This window comes from Callorhinus ursinus, unplaced genomic scaffold (assembly GCF_003265705.2).
Source record: "Callorhinus ursinus isolate GAN/ISIS: 27379988/994484 unplaced genomic scaffold, GSC_fseal_2.0 scaffold88, whole genome shotgun sequence".
NCBI lineage: Eukaryota > Metazoa > Chordata > Mammalia > Carnivora > Otariidae > Callorhinus > Callorhinus ursinus.
The window spans coordinates 365,124-377,516 of record NW_027397150.1 but is presented as its reverse complement, the minus strand read 5'-3'; the positions used below and the strand labels follow the sequence as shown (position 1 = coordinate 377,516).

General features: G+C 59.3%; 1 protein-coding gene and 1 long non-coding RNA gene across 6 annotated transcripts in view; one reads left to right on the top strand and one right to left on the bottom strand.

The window, feature by feature from the left end:
• Nucleotides 1-12,393, bottom strand: part of KIRREL1 (kirre like nephrin family adhesion molecule 1) — a 90,179-nt gene that overhangs the window by 20,916 nt on the left and 56,870 nt on the right. The window lies entirely within an intron of this gene.
• LOC141371699 (uncharacterized) lies at nucleotides 10,336-11,534 on the top strand. Its single transcript, XR_012376855.1, has 3 exons — nucleotides 10,336-10,410; nucleotides 11,035-11,178; nucleotides 11,427-11,534. It is a non-coding gene; the product is annotated as an uncharacterized lncRNA (long non-coding RNA).

The window sequence follows — 12,393 nt, the reverse complement described above, 5'->3', positions numbered from 1 at the left end:
ATCCTTTAGCTCCTCGGACAGACACAGCTTGTCCCATCTCCCAGTCACAGCTCTATCCATGCATTCCCTGTCCCAGACTCTAAGAGTTTATGCCCATGTTTTTATCATGGGGTAGAACACAGCGGGTGGGTGGAGGTGTTCGCCTTGTCCGTTCTACCAGAAGAGGAGCTTCTCCTCTAAAGCCAAGGGCCGTGCGATCTCCTCCCTCTGAGTCTCCCCGGACATCTGACGTCCACGTTATCTGCTGCACACAAAGGGGACCGAGAGAGAGGGGGCAGGGCTGGGAATGACGGCCAGCGTATGATTTGATGCCTGAGGCAGCCTCTTCCCTCTCGGTTAACTGTCCAAATCCAGGAAGTTAGCGACCGGGCAGCTGTTGGGCTGCTCCCAACTCTTCTGACTTGACCGCCGACTGTGGCTCCCAGAGAAGCCAAGGATGAGGTTCACCCACATTTCGCAGGACTCCAGCGGCAGGTGCCGAGATCCTGGGGGAGGGGTGGGTCAGGTGAGCAGCCAGCATTATTAATTCAGGCATTGCCCTCATTATTATTCAAATTTATTCATATCCTTGCGCATTCTCCAGGGCAGCTCCCTGCTGCAAGCTCCCCACACAGCACGCTTGTCCTTCCCACAGCCCCGGAGCCCAAGTCAAGGGCTTGGGAGTGGGGCGGCCCGTTACTCCGGCCCAGGGATGGGACTTGTATTCACGGCCTTCCCGAGCGTGGAAATGGGACCCGGACACCCTGTTCTCCCGGCGAAGCCTCCAGCAAACACTAAGAAGCTGCTCTTTGTCCACGGGGAGCGAGCGGGCAGAGAGAGGATGGGGGGAGCCCTTGTGGTCAGAGTCAGAGATGGGGAGCGGGCAGGAGGGAGGAGCACTGTGGCTTCCCCAGCCCGGCTTGACCGTACATGACAGGTCCGCACAAGGACCACAGGGGCCCTTTTAGGAGCACAGGTGTACGAGGCAGACATAGGTTTGCATAACGCCTCCGCCACTTCCTAACCGTGACCTTGGCCAAGTCCCTCCGGAGGCTCACTTCCTCATTGGTACTCCGGGGTGTGATAAGGCCCACCTCCCGGGTTCCCCGGAGGTTAACGGGATGAGGGGTGTGACAGGCCTGGTACAAACCCTTGCCTGTGCCCACTAACTGGCAGCTACGGCCCTTATTTGTCCCGAGCAGCTAGATAGTTAGAGGCGCCCCTGGAAACCCGAGCAAGAACATGACAGAGAAGGCAGGAGCCATCAAGATGACGTGGGGATTTGGGAGTTTAGTCGGGAGACGGGGGGCGGGGGGGGGGGATGGAAGCAATGACTGAAGAGTCCAGAGAGGAGGGAAAATGAAGAGGTCTCGGGAATCGTACTCGATGGGAAGGCCCCTAGATCCTGACCCCGCAAAAATCACAAGCAAGTCTTCCCGCGCCCCGCCCCCCGCCACAGCCCCTGCAGTCAAGACAGTGCCTGAGACAGGCCTCACTCCCCTCTGCACAGCCCAGGCTTCTGTGCCCCTTCCAGGGCCTTGCACAACCAGTTCCGGGGGTGGGGGGGCAGTGGGGAGACACTGTTGCCCCCACGCCCTTGGGATTCGAAGAGTTACTTCCTCTGGGAAGTCTTCCTGGACTTCCCTTCCCATGAGCCCTGAGGGCCCCTTTTACTCTGGTATGGCCCCCGCGGCACTGCCCGTCCCTGCCCCGAGCCCAGGAGACTAGAGTCCAGGCTGTGTCCCTCAGAGCTCTGGCCCCTCACCCAGTGTGGGGCCTGGCTGCCGGGCCCACGGCAGGCGTTCTGAAGCAGTGAGAGATCCTGACGTGTGACCCCACCCCCACCGTCCCCCAGTCAAGGAAAGGAGGCAGAGGGCAGAGCACGCCTGCCCCGGTCAGGCTCCCAGGTTCCAGCGGACGCACAGACAGGGCAGGGTGGTGGAGGGACAGGCTAGGTTCTCCCTGCAGAGACACAAGAACAGCGCTGGGCAGGGCGGAGTCAGTCCCGAGAGGCTCCCTGGAGGAGGGAGTGTGGAGTAGAGCTGGGAGGGGTAAGGAGGCAGGACCCAAGGTTCTGATGCAATGATGGGATTGCTGAGGGGAAGCCTAGAAAGTGAGCAGTGAGGGACAGACACTGGACAAGGCGCCACAGCAAGGGCAGATGCGTCCTGGTGGCGTTACGACAAAGAAGGAGGTGCTGGGGATGCCCCCGCGTGTCACAAAGGCACCAAGAGCCAGTCCCGGTGGCCTGTCAAGGACACACACACATATGCCTTCGAGGCCCTGGGGGCCCAGGCCTCCACCAGCTGTGGCTGAGCAGAGCCCAGGCCGCGCTGCAGCTGGGGCGGAGCGGGGGCAGACTGCAGTCCCGCCTGGGCCCACGCCCCGCGCGCAGGAAATAAAGCCAGCGTGGAACAGAAATGCAGGGGCACGGCTCATGGCGGCGGGAGGGGACTCGGGTGAGCCTGACCTCAGACGGACCCCGACCGCAGTCCAGCCTCGCCCGCCCTGCCCGGCAGCTCCAGCCTGGGGCCAGCGCGAATCTGCGGGTGGGCTCTGAAATGAATTCCTGCAGGCTTTGATCCGTGGCCTCCCTGTCCTCCGATGCAGTCTCAGGTGCAGGGGGAAGCCTTAGCAACCATCATGAAGACAGGCGGGGAAGGACACGCGGCCACAGGCACAGGGCCACACAGCCCCTGAGGGGAGGCTGTCGGGGGGCGGGGCACAGAGCCAGACACCCCCGCGGAGGCCGGGGAGAGCCAGGGACACGGAGGAGACTGGAGGAGAAGCACCAGGCAAGGCGGGTCTTGGTGAGAAGGAGCCCAGGAGAGGCAGGTCCAGGGATGGGCATCCAGAGGGAAAGACAGCAGGCAGCGCCCGCTGATGCAAAGACCCTGAGTGCCACAGGCCAAGGCAGAGGAGAAGGAAGGCCGAGGTCCTGAAGAGGGAGGGGGAGAGGTGGAGGGCGGGGGCGGGGAGCCAGCGTGGCCATGCGGCCAGGACCCCCATGTCTGGTGCCCGTCTCCCCTTGAGACTCATGCAGTGAGGCCGGGGTCCCAGACTCCTGGTGCCCCCCACTTCCAGGGGGCCACGGGACAGGAGACTCCCGGGAGGCTCAGCCAGGGTTTGGGGGCAGGTGAACAGCAGAAAATACATGATACATGATCTCTGTGTTCACGTGCCCTTATTTTAAGAGGACAGTGTTAAGAGGGCAAGGGGACCACGGAGGGGCCCTGGGGGGGCGCTCTGTGCTTCTCTCGCACAGCTGGAGGAGGGGTCGGGGCGGCAGAAAGCCCCATTCCCGCCCCCTTCCCCGCGCCCCTCCCTCCCTGCCCCCCCAACCCAACTCCAAGCTCCTGGGCTAGACTTGTCAGAGCCCCCTCCCCCATTCTTCCCACACTGTTTGGGCTTCTGGTTAGAGCACTTCTCCCAGCCTGCCTCGGATTAAAAGTTACTCATGTGTGCGTTTCTGTCTCTCCCACTCTCCTGGGAGCCCCGGGAGAACAGAGACGCTTTGATTTACCTTTCTTGTCCCTTCAATCCGAGCAGCGGCCCTTAATAATGATAACTCCCAATTATAAGATGCCAGCTACTTGCCAGGCACCAGGCAGATGCGTTACAGACATCACTCCCAGCATCATAATCCACTGCACAGGGCGGTTATTATGTCCATTTTATACAAACGGGAAATGAGGCTCCAGGTGCTTAAGATACAGACATTATTTAGTGGCAGAGATGGGGACGGACTCGGGGCGTCTCGGCAGCAGGGCCCCTGTTCTTGGCACCGTGCCACGCCCCAGGAGCATCTAAGAAGCATTCCCTGGAGGCACCGGACTCTCAGCTCCCACCCCCTACTTCTGGTCCCCACTGGATACCTCCGACTTCCAACTTCATCCTGTTGGCCTCTGGGGAGGGCAGTCTCCTCGATCTGGGGCTGGCCAGTACCCCGAGGCCATTCCGCCTTCCCTGCCACCAACCGCAGGAGAAGCTTGACCTGAATATCCTTACGTGGAGGGAGAGTGGTTCCCAAGGCTGGAATGACGTCAACGGCACCCAGAGAGGTTTCAGTGATTTGCAAAACCCCAAGCGTTACAGCCGCCAATGTCCACCATCAGGAGTTATAACAAACAGCCCCTGCCTATGAAGTGCCAGTCACCGGGCCAAGCACCTCCCCGAGGCTAGCTCCCTTCCTGCACACGACAGCCCAATGAGGCAGGGCCATTATTCTCCCCAGTAAGGATCTGAGGCTCAGAGAAAAGCCACCTCCCTCCAGCCACATAGCTGGTGAGTAGCGGGGCCAGTAAGCAAAGCAAGGGGCCAGGACACCTGGCTCCCAGCATGCCACGGCACCAGCCGGGCTACTGCTGTCTTCCCCCCTCTCACCACCACTGGGACCTCCTGGCCCAGACCTGCCATTGTGCAAACCGGCCCCCTGGTACCTCGGCACCTCCCCTCAGTGCTGCCCCCTCCCCTCGGAGACCCTCTCCTCCTCCCCTCCTCAGCCCACATCTCCCAGGGGACACTGCCTTCCAGCTCTGCTCCCCAGAGTTAGGCCAGGAGAGGCCTACTGCCCCAGGGTCATCTCCCATTCCCACTGGGCCTGGTGAGGACAGAGGTCGAGTCCCATTTCTGATTCAGAGCTAGAAGTGACCTCCAGCTCTATCCTAGAGGCTGGAGATGCTCACTGATTCTCAGATACACCCTACGCACGTCTTGTGGGCACGCACATGCCATAACACGTAAGCACACACATCCCCTGGTGCACACACGCGTGCACACCTGCTCTCGCACAACTGCATTCTGCACCCGTGTCCTGGCACTTGTGCCCTGATGGTCATGTTCCCAGAGCCCTGCCCGCCAGGCCAGCCAGGAACCAGAGAGGGACGGGGGCCAAGCACACGAGGAAGCCAAGGAAGCCAGGCTGCAGGAGAGGGGTTGGTGGAGGCCAGGCCCTGTCTCCCCGGATTTATCAAACGCGCAGTAATGAGCCCCCTGGGCGGAGCGGTCCCCACGCTCTGCACTCCAGATTGCTGCTGGTTCAAAGGAAAGCCTTTGATTTGCACCGACAGCTTTCAGATGGAACTAAATCTCTCCACACTCCACCCCTCCTCCTACCACGCTGCCCCCCTCCCTGCTCTCACATATTCGCCGCCCCCCCCCCCCCCCCCCCCGCCGACTTTCTCCCCCAGCCCAGCCATTCCCTTCCTGCTCTATGAAAAATACAACAGCCAGGGAGGGCCCCTCCCGTTGGCTTCTCTCATCTCACCAAGAAAAGAGGATTGCACTTCTCCAGGCTGGCCCAGCAGAGGGGAAAGGAGAGGCGAAAGGGAGATTTGCACTTTTGATAGAAGAGGAGAGAAGGCAGGAGAAGGGAGGGAGGGAGGGGGGAGGGCAGGAGGGGTGCTGGCTGGGGCGGGCAGCACAAGGGCACGGTGGAGAAGGAAGGACAGAAGGCGGGGCAGTGCAGTGTGTGGGGACACACAGAGGCGGACAGATGAGGGCTCGGGACCCTGGGACCAGAAGCTCCCCGCTGGGGCTGACAGGCATGGGGGCTGGGGCTCTGCTGACCTGGCGCATACAGAGTCCAGCCCAGAATCAGACAATGTCGAAATGTGGTGTGGCTTTCGGGAAGCTCTGACAGGTGAAGAACCAGGGGTCAGGAAGCTCCCAGCAGGTAACCTCAGGTGTGAGTAGACACCAGGTGATACGGAGATCAGCTGAAGCCCCAGACAAGTTTGCAAACATTCTGCCTATCACCACCCAACCCTGCTGCCGGCCAGGATTCATCTCACGGCCTGAAGTGAAAAAGTCAACCCTGGGCAGCAGGGGCCTCAGTGTCCTGACTCAACCTACCCACCAAGCTTCCCCACCTTCCCACCTGGACGCCAAGCCACAGGCAATAGAACTGGTCTCTCCTCCCTCCCCCCGACCTGCCTGGCCAAGCCAGCCTGATGCCCATCTCCAAGGCTAGGGTATGGTAGGGACAGCCAAAGGGGGAATCTTTCCAGGGACCAGATGGGATTTTACAAGTGGCCACAATCTGGCCTGGTTTCCTTGCATTTGAGCAGACCACAAAGGCTGGCTGTGGAGGCTGGCCCCGGGGCCCGGCTGGTACTCACAGGGACAGGGAGCATGAGTTTATTGGTCTGGGCCACTGGATTGGTCACGGAAAAGCAGGGACAGAAATCTGAAAGAGGCAGGGGAATGGGCCCAGCACCACTTGCCGGGGAGGGACAGCCGCGCCCTGGGCCAGAGGTCAGGAGATGTGGGCTTATGTGGTCCTGCCTCTGCCCCCATCTGGCTGTGTGACTTTGGGGAGGTCACTTGACTTCTCTGGGTCTCAGCTTCCTTAAACTATAAAGCGATGGAGCCGAATACTTGGCCCCTAAGGGCCTTTTGGCTCTGATGTTCTAAGAATCTACGGCCTCGCCGGCTCTCCTGCGGCCTCAGCCAGACCTCAATGACCCTCCAAGGACTCAGCCCTGGGCCCGTCCCTCTTGGACTGTGGGGCGGGGGGGGGGGGGGCGGGCGGTGCACCTGCGCCACCCCGGCACTTCCTCCCAGCAGGTGTCAAGGGAGGTCTGTGGGTTTGTGACATGAGGACAGCGGCTCAGAAGACCCAGATGGTGACCCAGCAGAGGGAAGGAAGGACATTCTTTGCTTCCCCTGCACTGCATTCCCCATCGGCGTTCCTTACCTCCCCTCCACCAGGTTCACGGGAAAAGGGAGGACGGAGGGCAGGCAGGCAGTCCTGGTCTCTGAAGTGACCTGCCAGCCCAGGCCCACTCACAAGACTTTGAGCTCCTGAACTAACAAAGACTGGCAGGTGCAGCTGGAAACACACCCCCTCCCCTGCTCCCATTTGGACCTCCAGCCCCTCTGTCCTGCCAGCCCGGTGACGCCCGGGCCAGACCTGATCTGACAACTCTATGCAAATGTGCCCTGGCAGGGGCCCCTGAGAATGTTTTATGGGAAGGACAAGGGCCCGGAGAGCCCAAGTGGGGTCGGCTGGAGCAGGTATGACAGCGGGAGTGGGAAGGGGGGGCGGCAGGGAGGATGGACGTTCTGCTGAGAAACCGAATTTCAATCTGGCTTCAGTGGGCAAGGGAAGGGCAGTGCGGGAGAGGAGGCAGGTGGCTGGCAAGGACTCGTCTCCGATAGGAGACAGGGTAAGAGGACACGCACAGAGAGGTGAGCAGAAGGACATCAGGGGCCGGGACGGCCACAGAGCCAGAGGCCGAGAGGGAGCCAGGCACCAGGAACTGGGGGGAAGGCAGCCAAGGAAGCGGCCCCTCGGCCCCTGCCCCCCCAGCCCCCGGTCCTGCACCTGCTGCCCCCTAGCAGTCCCCAGGCCCACGGAGCGGGAGGAAAAGGAGCGGAGACACGGACAGTGACGGCAGACAGGACAGAAAGCAGAGAGCAAGGCAGATGAAGAGGAAGTCGGAGGCAGGAAGGGGGAGGAAGGGATGTTTCAAGGGTCGGGAAGGAAGGAGCTGAGGTGTCGCCGTGGCATGAGCGAAGGGAACAAGACCGGAAAGGCAAACAAGAAAATTACATCAGAAAGAGAGTCCAAAGGTCAGAGCGGGACAGGGCCGTGATCACCATCCAACGCCTTTATCTGAAGGGACTGAGGGTCAGAAAAGGAGACAGGTATTCGGGGTGGACCTGTGTCTAAGCCCCCCTCTGTGGCTTCCGAGCCAGCCCCCCAGCTACCCAGGCCCCGTCTGCAGGCCGCCCAGACCCTGCTTGTCCTGCATCGTGGCCGAGCAAAGGAGGGGCGACCAGTCCTTACTTGGAAACCCTCCTTCACTAAGCGAAGGGAGGGAATGGGGCAGCGAGAGGCCAGTTACAGAAAAGAGGCCGGGAAGATGGGTAAAGCCGGGGGGTGAGGGGCGGGAGGAATCATGGGACATCCGGGAGAGGACAGAGGCCGGGGGCCGGCGGTGAGGGGCGGGGTCTGAGGCCACCGTCCGGCCTCATCTGAAGGCCTTGAGCATTTAGGTCAACGGAAAGGAGTAAAATCCTTGAGAAAGGGAAGGGGGTTCTGATAGGATTAGCCAAGGAGGGGGAGGGGAGAGAATGAGGTGACTCAAGGCCTGGCCTCTCCCCACAGAGCAGATGGCCCGAGGGACTGAAGCACCCGGCTCCCTCCACAGGCGTCCTCGGGGTGCCTGCCAGAGGGGGTCGGTTTGCCAGCCCTCACCTCCCACCACCCTGCCGGTGCTGGGGTCCAGCCCCATCCCCTGCCCCGGGGTGCCTGCCAGAGGGGGTCGGTTTGCCAGCCCTCACCTCCCACCACCCTGCCGGTGCTGGGGTCCAGCCCCATCCCCTGCCCCGGGGCCCTCCGGCACGCAGGCACAGGGCCTCCCCCCGCCCCCCACCCCGGACAAGCAGAAGCTCTACTCCTCTGCTGGCTGAAACGTTCTGTTACCCTCCCATGAACGTGGCTCCTTCCGAGCACAGTCTGAGAGCAGCCAGAATGGGACCCCCGAGACCCCCCAGCAGGCTCGAAGCCCGGGAAGAAATGCAGGCTGCTCCCCAGACCCTCTCCGAGAGGCTCCTGGCACTTTCAGGAATGGTGTCCAGAATATATAGCATCGACTCAGAAATCCAGAAGATTGGGGAGGGGCGGGCAGGAGTAAGGGGGGGCATTCCCTCCCTCACCCGGACCCCGAGAGCCAGAAGGACACTCGCTCTTCTCTCACCAGGGAGGGGCTCCTCAGGACACCTGTCCATGTCTAAGTTGAACGAGCTTTATCGTATCCCTGCACCCCTCATGCCCCCCTCCCCTCAAAATTAAAAAGAAAGAAAGAGCCCAGCATTGCCAGGAGTTAGACTTTATCTCCTTCCACAGCCGGGAACTCTTCATCACAGATGACCTCACAGATTTCTCGAGCACCTCCAGATGGACTGTCTGACTCGAGGAGCCAGGCGGAAGGCACGGGGCGTGGATGGGTGCCTCCACGCTGGCCCCCGCTCCCCACCAGTGTCTCTGAGAAAGGCTGACTTGGCAGACACAGGTGCCTCCCCGGAACCCCCTCCCGGGCCTTCATTACGAGCCCCCACACCCGACATTAGTGACCGTAGAAGAACTTTCCGCTAGCACATGGCCATGTGCTCCCCCTGTCTCGAGGTGTTCAGATAAGGGTGGATGATTGCCTGTCAGCAGTATTCCAGAGGACTCTGGGTGGTATTTAAGGTCTCTTTCAGTTCTGGTGCTTTAGGATTCCATTCACACACCTCATACATTCTCCTCTTACTTAAGACGCACACCTATCAAATAATCAATTCATAACAGTTCGATCAAGGTGGACGGAAATGGTTTGGCGTACCAAAGTTTAAAGGAAGAAATTCTGCACAAAGTACAGGGACAGAGAAAGAACAGGTCAAAAAAACGGTCTAGGACGGAAGTCAAAGATATGAGAAAAACTTCTGTCCCAGGGCAATTAATCATGAAACTCAACAAGTCAGCGATGGGGGCTGAACATATAATCGTGTTGATTTAGACCCGTAGCTTTAGTCTATAGCAATACTGTATTTTATTCTGGCTCCTTTTCCACAAGACTAGGTTGTAAACTCTCTAAGACAACAGATATAATCTTACATGCACATCCCTTCCAAAGCGACCAGTACAAAAGTGCTTTGCACACAGTAGGTGCTCAATAAACGCCTGTTGTTTGAGTATCTGAATTAACAGTTAATGGATAAAGCAACTAAGCCCAAAGTCAACGCAATTCAATTCAATATTTACCCACTCGTTCCATAAACGTGTCGTTAGCACCTACCGCATAGCAAGCCCCGTCCTGGGCTCTGGGCTGGTCCTGCCACCCAGCTTACAGTCTAGGAGACGTATCCGACCATCTGGGCAGCACAGCATGATGATGGAGGACAGACAGGCAGGGGAGTACCTTAGAGCACTGAAAACACTGCATGGTTCACATGTCTGACTTGCACCCTGGTCTCCCCGTGGGACGAGACCCACACCGCGTCAGCCTTTGTGAGCTCTGGCCTCCTCCACTCATACAGGTTGGACATTGGAGGCCTTGCTTGGCACACAGCGGATATTCAATAAATATACACTTACTGACTAGAAGTGCATTGAGCCCTGACGATAAGAGGGTTTCAACAGCCAGGGAGCTGGGGGAGGGCATTCCAGACAAAGGGAACAGCCTGAGCCAAGACGGGGAAATAGACCAGTGAGCAGTCGGAAGTGGCTGGAATTCAGGGACAGAAAGAAATCGGAGCTAAGGTTATATCTCTTTAAAAATTAAACACTTTCTCCTTCTGGGCATTCCTCTCCCCTCCCTCCAGAACTTCTACGCTGTTGAGAGAGACTGGACAGACACAAAAGAGAGGTCTGGATTCAGGAAGACAAAAGTGGACGTGGTGGCGGATCCGAGAGGCAGCGCTGCAGAGTGTCAGCCCCGCCGGGTGAGTCAGGAGGTGCAAGGCGGCTACTTGGTGTGCGTGTGCATGCGTGCGTGCATGCGTGCATGCGCGTGTGCTGGGGGGTACATGTGTCCTGGTTTGCGTTCACGTGTCTTGTGAGCTTGTTTCCGTTACTGTACATCTCTACACGAGTGTTGATACGTAGCCACCACAACTAGGACATTCTAGGCTTTTCCAATTAATCTCCATTAAAAAGATTTCCCGCAAAGGCGCTTCTGGAGGCCCCAAGTTGGGGTCACCTGGATCAATCCTGTGTAAAGTAAAGCAGCTCCAACCGGCTGCTGAATCGATCCATCTAACTTGGTTCATCCTCTACGTGCGAGGGGCACTGGAATGTTAATTTGCTGCAGGAGCCGAGGGAGCCCAGAGGCGCAGGCTCTGTAATTAACGGCTGTGGGAGCGGGGTCCCAATATGGTCCCAATACGGTGGCCTTCAGTGGGCCGCGCCAGCACAGCGGAGACGGGCCTCCGGGGCTGCAAACTCTGGGGTCTGTCTGCTCCTGATCTCTCCCGTCCTGCCTGCTTCAGTCTGCTTGTCACCTGGGACACAAATGTCCAAGGACAGGGGAAGGGGAGACCCAAGCCACTCATCCCGGAAGTTTACAGGACACTGGCGGGGAACGCAGTGGTGGTGGCCAACTGGGAGTCCACGACAAGGATCCGTGGAGAGACCTCTCTTCGAGGCTGTGCATACCGACAACTCTTCCTGGGACCCCGAAGCATGTGGAAACCAGAGCAGCTCTGAAGGAGGTGGGGATTTAACAGAAGGCAGGGAGCAACCTGTGTACATGCCAGTCACCCTACCATCTCCTAGCATCCTTCACATCCTCCCCCTCCAGGCAGTCCTCCCAGAGGGATTGTAAAGGAAGTGTTGCCTTCCCCATCCCATCCCACCCAGACTAGCCACTCTGGCCTGTGCCCCCCTCAGCTTCCCACACGAGCCCTTCTCAACTCCTTGCTCACTTGTCTCTTCGATCTGTGTTCTGTGTCCGCCTCAGGACCGGCCAGACGCAGAGGAGAAGCCAAGAGCATGTCCCCGTTGGAGGAGCTCATGAAGCTCCACGGAAGGCTGCATGAAGAGGAGCTTGATGGCTTCTGTGGCAAAGAGGGTAGGACACGCAGCTGTAGGGACTGTTGGAGAAAGCAGCCTGCCTCTTCCTTCCCACCCTCCCTGCATCTGATTCTCTCCTTCCCTCTTTGCTCTCCCTGTGCTGCCCCCCCCCCTGCCCGGGGAATGGGGGAAGGGGAGGGGTCTTTCCTTCCTCCACCTCCGCTGTCCCTGGTCTCTGCAATAACCTAATGATTCCTCATTTCACTGCCCAGCCCTCGATGGGGAGAAGTTCCCTTTGATTGCTTGTGACACCAATCTCACAACAAATTTAGCACCTCGTTTCCTGGATGAGCCAATATTCCCCCTCGATTATCTCCCTGTGAGGGGGCCGGGGCGCCGTGCATTCCAACAAGCATCTTATGCCTCCCCTGGATATCAGAGCCAGTCAAGCTCACCGTCCGCCCAAGGATGGATGGGGTGGGTGGGAAGAGGTTCTCATGGGAGCACAGGAGGGCCCCAAGAGTGAGGGAAAGACAGAGGAGGGGGCGGAGGGCAGGAAGGACTGTGGGGCCCAGAGAGGCCCCTGGAAACCCGGCCCTCAGCCGGTCTGTGTGCAGATTCTCCGAAACGGAAGGTGGCAGTGGGAGCAGTCAGGCTTTCGCTCAGGTAATTCTAGACCTTCCTTCCCAAGCCTCCCCTGGAATCCTGGCACTTCATGGGGCCACCGCCTGACATCTCGGCATGGGGCTAATAGAGGGAGGGGAAGGATGACCTGGGGGGCGCTCACTGCTCCACTCAGGAATGAATCAAGGGAAGGAGAGACACGTCCCTACTCTGTGCCCTCCCTCCGGCAGTCCCTGACACCTCGTATCCCGTGGAAATGACTTCTCCTCCCAAAACCACCGGCCCCTAGC